The sequence below is a fragment of the Pinus tabuliformis genome, chromosome 1_1 (assembly GCF_031772625.1).
Source record: "Pinus tabuliformis cultivar Carrire ecotype Pingquan chromosome 1_1, CPIR1, whole genome shotgun sequence".
Classification (NCBI taxonomy): domain Eukaryota; kingdom Viridiplantae; phylum Streptophyta; class Pinopsida; order Pinales; family Pinaceae; genus Pinus; species Pinus tabuliformis.
Window position 1 is genome coordinate 113,008,382 of NC_142297.1, and position 14,005 is coordinate 113,022,386.

Genomic DNA, 14,005 nt, shown 5'->3' on the forward strand with positions numbered 1-14,005 from the left:
ATTGGATTTTATGCTTGTGTTTGTGTCGTTCTTTGCATGTGCAGGTGTCCGTTCACGAGGATCGTGGGGATTGTGACCAGCTGGAGCAAAGGAACGGGAGCGACAACTCTTCTACAAATATTAGCGTTGGAATCCAGGTAGGCCCTCATCATCGGTCTTTGATTTGCAATTAGGAACCTGCGTGTTAGCGTTGTTTGATTGTTGCTAGACCCCATTTGGGCTAGTAGGGATCGCCTCTGTCCGCAGAGGGGATTTACCTCCACAACAATTACCTCTCATGGAAGCTTCTTAGTGATAAAGCCAATCCCATGAATCTTGTGGATGACCCTAACTCCTTCCCTTCTATGGAGATTCGAAGCCCAACTAAACTAACTCAAGACGGAATCAGTTCATGAATAGGTTAGGAAGAACCTTCGTAAGTTTGTTTGTTAAAAACTTTACCCAACTGGGCTGGCGCAAGTGCGACTCTGAGACAGAGCGCCAGCTGGCGCACCCTCTTTGGAGGATTTCCCCCATTGGCACGAGTGATACACAGTGGAACCGCGCCAATGGAAAAAGGGCTATTTTTATGTGTATTTTGCAGAAGGTGTCTTCAGGGCATATGAAGTACATACTCAAGGGGATACAATGCAAGTGTTTTCAGGTTATGTCACTTCTCACAGGTCCCGGAATAATTCCTCCAATGTGTGGGAAAAGGGGTAACAAGGACGGTGACAAATTACTGTGTAACACGGAGTATTCGTGGTGGTGAGTTTGGGAAGCAGTGGTTGATATGTGTTTTTGGGGGAAACTAGTGATGTGCTCTAGAGTGGCGGAGGGGGAGAGCTTCCAGCCTAGACAGTCCACATTTTGGATCCCTCGATAGCAACCTGCAAACGAGTTTCTTTAGCACAATTCACCAGTCGTCAATCTTATGATGACCTTGGTATCTCGTTGGTGAGTGCACACTCTGCATGTTGGGACTCTCCCATTGGCATCACAGTGACTCTATAAGAACATTCCCTAATATTGTTTTTCTTCAAAATGAATCTAGGTAGTGGTGGTGGTACTATCTTGGTAGGTTGGTCTTGGGCCGAGGTTCTAGTAGGCAAGCATTGGGTAGGTAGTGGTGGAGTGAGGACTCTAGTGTGGAGGTTAGAGAAGGTGGCATGGGGTAATTTCACTGCGAGAAGCTCTCATCCCACCCTGAAGCACTCATCAATATATGTTGTCAAGCCCCTTTCGCCTCTTCTGGGATGAGGTGGGAAGGGGGCATCTTAGGAGTGTTGCATCCTAAGATGGCTAGTTTCATTTATGTGTTGGGGTGTTTGGAGGTGTTGTGTGCCATGGTTTTGGGGAAGGGAAATTTTGCTAGACGATTCTCTTGGGAAGAAAGCCATTCTTTACCATAGGGGTTGCATGAGGAGAGAATTAGGTTGGCAGGGTCAGTTGGATGGCCACTACGGTAGGGAGTGTGGCCTTGGGGAAGCCATGGACCTTGACTAAGAAGCATTTCTAGGTTTTGTTGAGTTGTCGCCTCCCCTAGACCATTTCGAGGGCTAGTTAATGCAAGTAATTATCCTGTTGAAGCAACTTAGTGATGGTAGACATGAGGATAGGCATGTTGTCATATAATTCATAATTGTGTTGCAAACGTATCAATGGAGGATGAGGGACAGTCTAGATACCCTGGTTCAAAGGAAAAAAATGCTTATGGAAAAACTGAATCGAGTGGAAGCTCGTATGGTACACATGAGAATTCATGTCTATTTCTCATTCAACCCACCCTCTTTTCCTGATAATGTACTTGAGAATCTTACTCCTATTCACTGATCGGATCCTGGATGATAATCGGTTGTTCATTCGTGATATCAGTTTACTTGTCATATTGAGCTCTGGCTCTTTTCATGTTTCAAATGTATTGCGATTTTGACATATGTTTTGGTTTCTTGAATTAATAGAAGCATTTAAATTTACCAAAAAAAAATCCAAAGGCATTAAAAAAATTGGAACAAGAAAATTATATATTTATAAAGTTAAATAATTATAACTAATAAAAAAGAAAAAAAAATGTTATATATATATATATATATATATATATATATATATATATATATATATATATATATAGATATATATATATATATATATATATATATATATATATCTATTAAAAAAAAAGCGTTATTAGATGTTCGTATCACCCTCCTCCCCCTCTAGGGACTAGGCCAAATTATCCAACTTCTGTTCCCTTAGATGATTAAACATGGTGACTAGTGTTTTGTTTATTTTGAATGTATTTTGGTGCATTTGGCCTTTCAGGCTCTAGACTGCTCCTTTTAGTCTATTTTTGCTTGTATGTAATGCCAAGCTAACATTGGTCAACAAACAATGTCTTAGTGAGACGACCTAGTTTTTGGTATCTATGTACTTCCTCTTTTACTAATGAATAGAATATTGACTTATAAAAAAAAGACTCTAAGAACAAAAAACAAATTGAAAAGAAAAAATATACTAAACAAATTAGGGAAAAAACCAAAAAAAAACATTATATAAATTTAAAAATGAAATTAAAAATAATAGAAAATACATTTAAATATAAATTAAAAATAAATGGTAAAAAATAAATAAATCATAAATTTGTTAAAGGAATTAAAAATTTAAAAAAATAAAAAGGTACTACAGTGAAGCACTATGTTACGTGTGGGTGGGGTTGATGCTAAGCATTGACACCCTACCTGCCTAATACCAAAGGGCCACCAACGCAATACCGGAGAGGCTACCACTCAAGCCACTGTTTCAGCAACCCTTTGGCATCGGTCAGGGGGGGCATCGATGCTCAACATTGACCCGACCCACACACAACATAGTGTTGCACTATGTTGTTTGTGGGCAAGGTTGATGCCCAACATCAATGCTTTGCTCGACCACCATTTTTTTCCATGCTTTTAAGCATAAAAAATTAATGTTGTTTATTATTGTTGTTGTTATTTTTTTATTATTTTTTATATTTGTGTTTTTTTACCTTTAATTTATTTTTTAATATATATTCATTATTATTATTTTTAATTATGTCCTTTTTCCTATTAAATTATGCTTATTTATTTATTTAATTTTAATAATAATTTTAATTGGTTTCATACTTTGTTTTCTAGCAAGATAAAAAAATATCCATATTTTTTGTTGTTTTAATAATTGATTTTTTTTCCCTCTTTTTTAGTTTTTCTTATGTTTTCGTAATGTTCAACTTAATTTTTTTTAATTATGTTTTATTTTATTTTATTATTTTTTAAACTTTTTTAACTCTTTTGTTTTTGTTTTAATGTAAATATTTATTTTGTTTTATTTTTTATTTTTATTTATTTATCTATCTATTTATTTATTTTAGGTACAAGGATGTGTCGATCATCAACTAGCAACCCGATCCCACTATATATCAATTTGACAGTTGGTTTTTAATTTTTTTGTTACAATGGATCAAGTTTGCCCCCTCTACATGATAATTTGATGCGTAATTTTGAAATTTTTGTTGCAATGTGTCAAGCTGTCTTAGGCTAAGATTTTAAAAGAGCTATATTTTTACCATTAAAAAAAAGAACTCTTGGTATAATGACTCTTTGATTTGGTTATTCATTTTTAAAGTTTTTTGCTAGTCATGATATTTGGTCTATAATGTCGTGATTGCAATATGTTGAAAACTTAAGGTTTCTTATCCTCATAATGTTTGGTTTTAATTCCATGGTTAAAAAATGTCAAAAATTTAAGGTCTTTCAAAGTCGTGATATTTTATTTTTAATGCCATGGTTGAAAAAGGTCAAAATTTTAAGGTTTTTTGGAGTCATGATATTTATCTTTAACACCCTAGTTGAAAACTCTTGGAATTTTCGAGTTGTTTGGAGACATCATATTTTATCATTAACGTTATTGTCAAAAAATATTGGAATTTTAAAGTTTTTCAATTTCATAATATTTCATTTTTTAATGTCATTGCTAAAAAAATGTTAGAATTCTAACAAACAAAAAACCATTGGTGTGGCATCAACATTTTTTTATTTTAGGGTGTTTTTTCAGATTTATTGCACAAAAAAATTAGTTTTTAATGTAAAAATGGAATTTTAACTAGGAAAAAATTGTTGATTCAACCTCAACACTTTTTGTTTCCGGGGTGTTTTTTCATGTTTATTACACACAAAAAATAGGAACTTTAACCCAAAAAAAAGAGTTAGTGCAACATCAATGCTTTTTGTTTTCAGAGCGTTTTTCATGTTTTTTTTTTATGTAAAAAAGGGGTTTTATAGGATAGATCACTCATTTGAGGTTACACTTCTCGTTAAGTTGGTAACTTTGTTCTCATGGTATTTGGTTCTGATGCATATGTACATGTTCTAATGGAGAAAAGAACCAAGTTGGATAGTAAATCTAAAAAGTGTATCTTTATTGGATATAAAGATGGTTTAAAAGGTTCCAAGCTTTGGAACCAAGAAACGAAGACGGTGTGTATTTTCAAGATGTGGCATTTAGAGAAGTGAAGGACGTTATGAAACAGGAAGTCCTTATAAAGGAAAAGGAACATGAGAAGATAGTGTTTGGACTAGAGGAAGAACTAATCTCTACAGGAGAATAAGAATGACACATTCTAATTTTGAGGAGATCAGTTCAGGAAAGAAGGAAGCCAGAGACGTATACTCCATCTAACTTTTGTTCAAACTTTTCTTTATCTATTACTAATGACGATCCTAGAGTTATCAGAGAGGAAATGGATTCAAAAGATAGAAAACTATGGAAAAAGACCATGATTGAAGAAATGGGAGCCTTGGACAAGAATGAGACTTGGGATCTAGTGGAGTTTTCAGCTAGGAGAAAACCCATTGGAAAAAAATGGGTGTTTAAGAAGAAAATGAATGTATAAGTCAAGGTGGAGAAATAGAAAGTTCATTTGGTAGCAAAAGGTTATTTCCTAGTGTCGGGAATTGATTTTGATTTTGATTTTGAAGTAGAACAGATGGAAGTGAAGACATCATTTCTACATGAGGATATGGAAGAGGAGATATACATGAAGCAACCAGAAGGCTTTGTAGTGAAGGTTAAGAAAGAACGGGCATGTTAAATAATTCATTGTATGGGTTGAAGCAATCACTAAGGATATGGTATCAAAATATTTGATACATATATACAGGGACTTAGCTTCACAAGAAGTAAAGTGGATCAATGTTTGTATTTTAAATTAGTTGGTCACCATATTATTTATTTGATCTTGTATGTGGATGATATGCTGCTAATTGGAAATGATAGAGAAATTATTCAGGATGTAAAAACCCTATTGTCCTGTAAATTTGACATGAAGAACATTGGTGTTGCAAAATTTATTTTGGGCATGGAAATTAAAAGAAATTGGGAAACAAAGAAAACTTTGGTTAAATCAAAGGAAGCGTGTCAATAAAATATTGTAGAGGTTTAATATGCGGGGTAGAAAACCAGTGAAGGACCCTATTCTTATAGATATATATTTATTTATAAAATAGTGTTCCAAGACACAAGAAGAGGAAGATGACATATCTTGTGTTCCATATGCAAATGCAATTAAAAGTTTGATGCATGGAATGCTCTATACTAGATAAGACATTACACATGCACTAGGAGTATTGAGGAGGTTTATGTCAAAACCAAGGAAGAAGCACTGGACAATAGTTTTTATATATCTACATGGAACTAGTGATTATGGTTTGTGCTACCAAGGAAAACCAAGATTAGATAGAGTGTTGGACATGCATGGTTTTGTTGACGTTAACTAGGCCAGAGATATGGACTAGAGGAGATCTACAAGTTTCTATGTGTGCAACCTATTTGACGAGTGATCAATTAGGTGAGCAAGAGACAATTCGTGATATGCAACTAGCTCACAAAATAAAAGAAAAGATAGATCAATGACTTCAAAATTGTCCTCTTTGAGGCAGAAAGCTCCTTTACATTACATAAATCAACAATTCTTGGATGATACAAATAACAATACCTCCTTTGTATATATAGGGGTCTAAGGGGTCATAATATAATCAAAGTCTACATAAAAATAATAATGTAAGGGAACAAAAATAACAATAGTGGGCTTATATGGGGACACAACAATAACAATATGGGGGCTACATGGGCACAATAATAACAATAATGGGGATACACTAACAATAACGATAAGGGAGATACACTAGAATTATAGGGACCTAACATGCCCATCTCCTTCAAAAAAAGTGGTGTCCTCAATGCTTGAGTAGTTTTGGATGCTTTTGTATAACATTTTCATCCTCCCATGTGGAATATTTAGTGGGTAAGTTCTTCCACTTAATGAGATGCTCTGAAATTGGTCAATTCCGTAGTTGTCTGGTTCTTGCTTCTGTGACTACTTCAGGCTCAAATATGATTTTTCCTTCTTCGTCACATTCTGTCAACACCGTCTGAACATGAAGCTTATCACTGATAACTTTATTCAAGCATGAAACATGGAAAACTAGGTGTACTCGGGAAGATGTAGGAAGCTCCAATTTGTATGTCATGGTACCAATCTTTTGCAACACCTTGTAAGGACCCTAGTACTTGGGCGATAATTTATCATATTTCTTAGCTTGCTTGAGGGACATTTGTTTGTATAGTTGTAGCCGTAAAAATACCCAGTTGCCTACCTCAAATATTGTTTCACTACAATGTTGATCTACCTGTTATTTCATTTGATTTTGTGCCAGAGTAAGGTTATCCTTTAAGAGTTGGTGAACTTGTTTTTGATGTTCAATGTGATCTTTCACTGCTTGAACCTTAGAATTTTCTCTTAAAGATGATGTGATGGATGGTGGATGATATCCACAAAGTTCCATAAATGGGGTTATTTTTGCTGCAGTATGGAAGGAAGTGGTATACCACCATTCAGCTAGAGGTAACCACTTGACCCATTGTGTTTGTTTACCGTATACAAAGCAACGAAGATATCCTTCTAAACATTTGCTCGTTATCTTAGTGTTCCCATCATATTGAGGATGATACGATGAGCTATGAGCTAATTGAGTACCAAGACAAGAAGATAATTCCATCCAAAATTTTCCAGTGAAAATGGGATCTCTGTCACTTACAATAATCTTTGTGTTTCCATTAATATTTTAAATTGTTTCTATAAATGTAATAGAAACTGTATTGGATTTAAAAGGAAAGTGTGCATACTTGGTAAGTTTATCAAGTACCACCATGTTGACACTCTTTCCTTTAGAATTGGGTAAACTTGTGATAAAATCTATTGAGACATCCTCCCACCACTCACTTGGAATGGCTAAAGGTTGTAATAGACTTGAGGTCTTAATTGTCTCAACTTTATTTTGTTGGAAAACCAAACATTGTGCAACAAACTTTTGAATATCAAATTTAAGGTCATCCCAAAAAAGTTCCTTCTTGACCCTATGGTAAGATTTTAAAAATCCTAAGTGCCATCCTAAGGGGAGGTGTGCAATTCCAAAAGAATATTGTGTTTGAATTGGGAATTATTACAAAGATATAAGCAATCTTTATACCATAATGAATCATTTTTCTAGATAATTGTATCAGATGTACGAGGATCTTTTTGCAACTTTTGAATGAGTGTCCACACCTTTTCATTGTTCTTCCATTCATCCCTTTATTCTATTATCCACTCAAGTTGGATAATAGTAATGACACAAAGCAATGCTTCCACATCTTCACCCTTTTTTGAGAGTGCATCTGCAACAACATTTTGCTTCCCTATTTTGTAGACGATTTCAAAGTCATAACCCAACATATTTGTGACCCATTCGTTTTTCTCTTCTGAAGATAATATTTGTTTCAAAAAGTATTTAAGATTCTCATTATCTTTTTTTTCCTTGAAGTGTCTTCCCATTAGCTAAGGTCGCCATTTCTTTAGTGCATGTAGTATTGCCAACATTGCCTTCTCATAAATAGGTTTCTGTAAATACTTTCCTTTGATTGTATGACTTTCAAAAGAAATTGGTTTTCCTTATTTCATTAAAACAACACCAATTCCATTTCTGGAGTATCACATTTCACAATAAAGGTTTTTGTGAAGTTTGGCATAGCTAAGACCGGTTCCTAGAACATTGCCTCTTTAAGATGTTCAAATGCCTTCATTGCTTTTGGACTCTAAGTAAATGCATATTTCTTCAATAACGATGTTAGAGGTGTCGCTATTCTCCTATAATTCTAAACAAACTTGTGATAATACCCTGTCAACCCAATAAATCCTCGAAGATGCTTTATGGTTGTGGCAATTTTCTATTCCTTAATGGATTTAATTTTGTTAGGGTCTACCTTAACACCCTTGTGAGATACAATATGACCCAAATATTCCACCTCCTATACTTCAATGAAACATTTGGAGGTTTTTTCATATAACTTTTTCTCCTCCAATAGTTTAAGCACCATGTCAACATGTTGAACATGATCCTTCCAAGACTTGTTGTAGATTAGTATATCATCAAAAAATACTAACATAAATTTTCTAAGGAAGAGTTTGAAAATGGAATCCATCAAACCTTGAAATGTGGAAGGTGCATTAGTAAGGCCAAAAGGCATGAACAAAATTCATAACAACCCTCATGAGTTCTAAACGTTGTTTTCACAATGTATTCATTCTTTATTTTAATTTGATGATATCCTAAATGAAGATCTAGCTTGGTGAAGTAAATTGCTCCATGTAATTCATCCAACTATTCATCAATGATAGGAATGGGAAATTTATCTTTAATAGTGAGCATGTTGAGCTCCCTATAATCTGGACACATGTGCCATGATCCATCCTTCTTGTGCACCAATACTACTAGAGTAGAGAAAGAACTTTGACTAGGTTGAATTATACCAGCCTCTAGCATTTCTTGTAACCATATGTTTAATTTCACTCTTTTGGGCATAGGGATATCTGTAAGGCCTCTTGTTTGGAGGAACACTTCCTGGAATCAAATGAATAGCATGATCATGATTACGAATAGGTGGGAGGCCTTTGGGAGTCTCAAATACCTTGGAATGATTGTCCAAGCCTTTATGGAGATCTGGAGAAATAGATGGTTTTGATGTGTGAACCTCTAGTGAGCATACTTGTGCAATTAATCCCCATTGTTTTTTGTTTAGAAGCTTTGTCATGCAATTAGAGTTGATTATATTTCTTGGTATTCATACGATAGCTCTTAATTCAACTTCTTTTCCTTCCCAAAAAATGTCAATAAAAGTTCTTGAAAATTAAACGTTATCGTCCCCAAAGATTGTAACAATTGGACTCCTAATACAACATCAACACCACCCATTGGAATGGAAATGATTGGACTATTTAATATATATTCTCCCATGGATATCTTGATATTATGGCACTTTCGAGAGCAATTTATAGTTCCTCCATTTGCAACCATCACTTGACACTCTGGTGGTGGATATAGGAAGCAATTCAATTCCTTGGCTATCTAAAAATGAATAAAATTATGGGTACTACTTGAATCAATCAACACTATTACATTTTTCTTCTTTATATGTCCTTCTTTCTTGAGAGTCTGAGTGGTAATCCTAGCCAATACATTACAAGATATGGCCAGATTCATTTCTTCTTTCTCTTGGGCTGGTTCCTGGTGTATATCCTCTCTTTTTTTATGTTTCTTGTTCCTTTTCTTCCTCTTCACAATCTATGTAAAACAATTTCTTCTCAACACACTTATGACCTTTAGTGTATTTTCTATCACAACTGTAACAAAGAACTTTTCCTCTTTTCTTCTCCAATTGTTGTGGTGTCAACCTTGGAGGTTATGGAAGGCTAGGAGCAGCAACACTTCCATATTTATAGTTTTTAGTGGTATACTTCCTTGTTGCCATAATTTTGTTTTCAACTTTTCTTGCCACTTTGAATGCCTTCTCCAATGAATCAGGTTCCCAAAGGCAAACCTCAAGTTGGATGTTATCCTTTAAGGTCCCTATAAAGACATCAATCCTATGCTCATTTGGAATATCATTTACCCTTATATTCAATTTTTGGAATTCCTTAATGTGCTCCACCATTGAATCCTTTTTTTTCATATTTATCAATTGTCTAAAGAAGGTGTTTCTCTTTGTGTCCTCATAATATTCTATCATTTCCTCCATAAAAATTGACCAAGTGACAAGCGATTTATGATAACGAAGCCATCGACACCATACAAATTGATTGGGTTCTAAATATAGAATTGCAATGTGTACATTTTGCATGTGTTGCACATGATGGAGATCAAAAAAATGCTTCATCTGTACTATCCATATTACCAGATCCTTGTCATAAAACTTCCTCATATCGATCTTTAGAATATGGTGGGTCTTCAATCCAAAGATAGAGTGTATGGAATCATGATTAATATTCATTTTGTTCTCATCATGAGTTTCATCTAATACCTTTTCACCATTAGGAAGCATTTCTTGTAGCAACTTTCTCAAATCTTCCTTCAAACCTTCCATGTATGCTTTTAAACCATTCTTCAAATATTCCATGTTGCCTTTCATTTTTTATTATATACCATCCATTTTAGCTTCTATACTATTCTTCAAACCGTCTATATTAGCTTCCATCTCATTTTTGGTTACTCTTTGCGAGAGCGAAATTTGTTGCACTTGGTCTCGTAATTTTGATATGTCATGTTGCATTTATTCCTCTTCATGCATGATAGTAGAGCTTTCTGAGGGCTTAATTGGTGTAAAAAAAAAAATGGAGGTATTTTAGAACCAAATACTAATATCTATGCTTCAATATTCCCTCTAAATCACTTCAAACTGATTTTTCAAACAAAAGTTATGCAAAATTAAAAAATACTCACATTTTTCTTTCTTTCTAGGAGCTCTACATTTAAACTGTTGTATCTATGTGATTTGGATCTCTAAGATCTGAAATTTGGCCCGGTAATATCCCTCTGTGTCTTCTTTCCAATGCCATAAATCAGACCAAATTTGGATTTTTCAAGATAATGTTATGCCCAATCTCCCACGATGGCTTGATGATAGACTTGTTCGATAGAGAGAACTTGTACGGAGTGCCACGTGTCAATGTTTCAACCTTCATCCCTCTAAACGATAAAAAAGATACTACAGTCCATGCAACTTTGGCCACCTTTTACATAATTTAAATTTGTGTCACGTAGAGGAAGTTATGATGATTTTCCCATGGTCACCTGTTTGAGATGAAATTCTGGAGCATGCAAACACCCTAGATTATTTGAACCATATCTCTGAAAATATAGTGAACCAAGGTCTTAAATTTTTATAGGAAGTTCATTAGGATTTCATCTCCTTGTGGTAAAATTTCCATCTTTTGAAACTTCGTAGAAAAATTTTATAGCAAAAATTCCAAGATGACATGTTTGCAACAGCGAAACCCTAGAATCCCAAGCTTTGATAGCAAATGTTATGCAACTAGCTCACAAAATAGAAAAAATGATAGATCAACGACTTAAAAATTATCCTCTTCAAGGGGGAAACCTCCTTTAAATTACATAATTTAAAAATTCTTGAATGATATAAATGGCAATACCTCCTTCGTATATATAGGACTCTAAGGGGTCACAACATAATCAGAGCCTACATAACAATAATAATGTAAGGGCACAAAAATAAAAATAGTGGGATTCTATGGGGCACAATGATAACAATATGGGGGCTACATGGGCACAACAATAACAATAAGGGGGATACACTAGTATTATAGGGACCTAACAGTTTGTAGTGGTACTTTTAACTATAGAAGTTGAATATTTGGCAACCACTCATGCAAGCAAGGAAGGAATTTGGTTATAGAGATTATGTTCACATATAGGGTTGGTATAACAAGCTATAAGGATTATTGTGATCCAAAGTGAACTTTTCATGGAAAAGAACCCTTCTTATAATTTGAGGACAAATCTTATAGATATCTAATGTCACTTTGTGAGGGATATGGTTGAAGACAAAAACATATTACTCATAAAATGGGACACTTTAAATAATGAGTTTGTGAGCATTGAGAAGTTTTCTTGATGTAGAGAAAGAATGGTTGTTACTTCCCTAGATAAGTGATTGTGTACTCCTATGGCTCCATGTGTGTAAAGAAAACAACAAGTGGGAGAATGTTGGGTATGTGTTATATTATTTGCACTACTAGCCCGACGTGCAATACATTAAGTTGGGTGTACTAAGGGGATCACAGGGGGGTGGTAGGGGAGTGGTGTGCATCCCTACATGGGGTTTGGGGAAGCACCCTGGAAAAGAAAGGTGGTTTTTGCATCCATTTTTGGCAAAGGGCTTTTCAGGTGCATGTTGGTTTTGCCCATGGTTTTCTAGATCCAGTTTAAGGAGCTATGATTATATTCTAATCATGGGCTAATGGGTTGGAGTTTTATGAATGATACAACATGTAATAATGTTTTCAACATTGTATTGGAATATAATGAAAAAATAATTTGGTTTTCTTGGTTTTGGGTTCTAGGAAAAAAATCTTTGTGTTTATTTTATGTGATTGTCAATGTGTATATATATATATATATTAAATAGTAAGACACTTTGATTTATCATATATAAATAATAAGAATTTATATATTTCTAAAAACATTTTCTTTTAGAAATCAAAATTTTGATTAACAAATCAATAAAATTTTGAATCTCGTTTACTTGGCACCTTGTGGATTTTGTAGAGGAAACCTTTTGAATGGACTAAATTTATCCCAATTCTCCCCAAAAACATTTTTTATGGGACGATAAGTGCTTTATTAAGCTTTTATGCATTAGTATATTTCTGTCTAATTCGATGAAAACTTATTTAATTATTTAAAATTGAGGTTTTAATTTAAAAAAAATTATTGAAATTCCAATTAATTAGTATAATTTAAATAATAATTTTAATTTTATTCCTGGATGGGGTGCCTATATCACGAAGGGTGGGGGGCAAGGGGGAAGGGTGTTTCAATTGCCCCACTAGTCCATGTGGCTAGGGGACATGGAAACACAACCCCATAACCATGTTTTAATTACTCTTAAAACATCAATGCTCTGCCTCATGTGAACTGGTTGTTGATCGCTTGAACTCATGCTTGATTATGCCAACAACATTGAATTTTGGTTTCCTTTCCAGGTATGTCAAGCCCTGGCTTGTGTGACGTTTATTTGCATCCTTGTGTCTCTCATGCCTCTCCCACTAGTGTTGTTACTCCCATTTAAGTGTCTAGTTCTCAGTTCTTTTTGCCTGTAGCCTCCTCCATGCACTTTGGTAATACACTTCACAAGTAGTGGTCGACCCACTTATGTGAGCCTTAGGTAGGCCCCTTTCTTTTGCTCTTGATACTCACTCATCATTCCATAATTACCAGGTCTAATCCCCCCATATGGAGACTCAGGGGTGCCTTTCAATTTGTTCTTCGACACTTTGATCTAATGTTGTTGATTCCTTCTCCAAGTCAAATTGTTGTGCATGCAATGAATTTTGATTATGCCCCCTGTGCATGACTGTGGAAAATCCTCCTAAGCATTGGACCTCCTCAATGGGAGCATTCTTCATCTCTAGTTTTCATTCCTTCAACTACTTGGTTTCCATTCATGCCTTTTTTCATACTACTAGTTTTCCTCTAGCCATCCTCTCTACTAGACACTCCTTTTGCATCTCTCATCTAGCTCTTTGGGCATTGAGTTTATTCTTCGGTATATCTCTTATAGACTCATGCATTCTCCAATTAATCTCTTTGGTCGACCTTGGACTTTCCCTGATTCCTTCTTCTGAGCCAACTCTTCCTCTTTGTGGTTAGTTGTATAATCACATCCCCATGGAACATTGCTTTCATCTAAGCTCTTACCGTATGTCGCCTTTCCCTCCTCACATGGTTCCTCTCACTTGGTTAATTGCTTATTCCCCTCTCCCCCTAACATCTTGGTCTTGTCTCTTTGTCGTGGCCTTCATCTTGCCTCATCAGTGTGCACATGTTTGTTAAGGAGTGTCTTATCATCAACAAAAGACTTCTTAGGGCCACTCTCGTACCCACCATTGCCCAGAGGA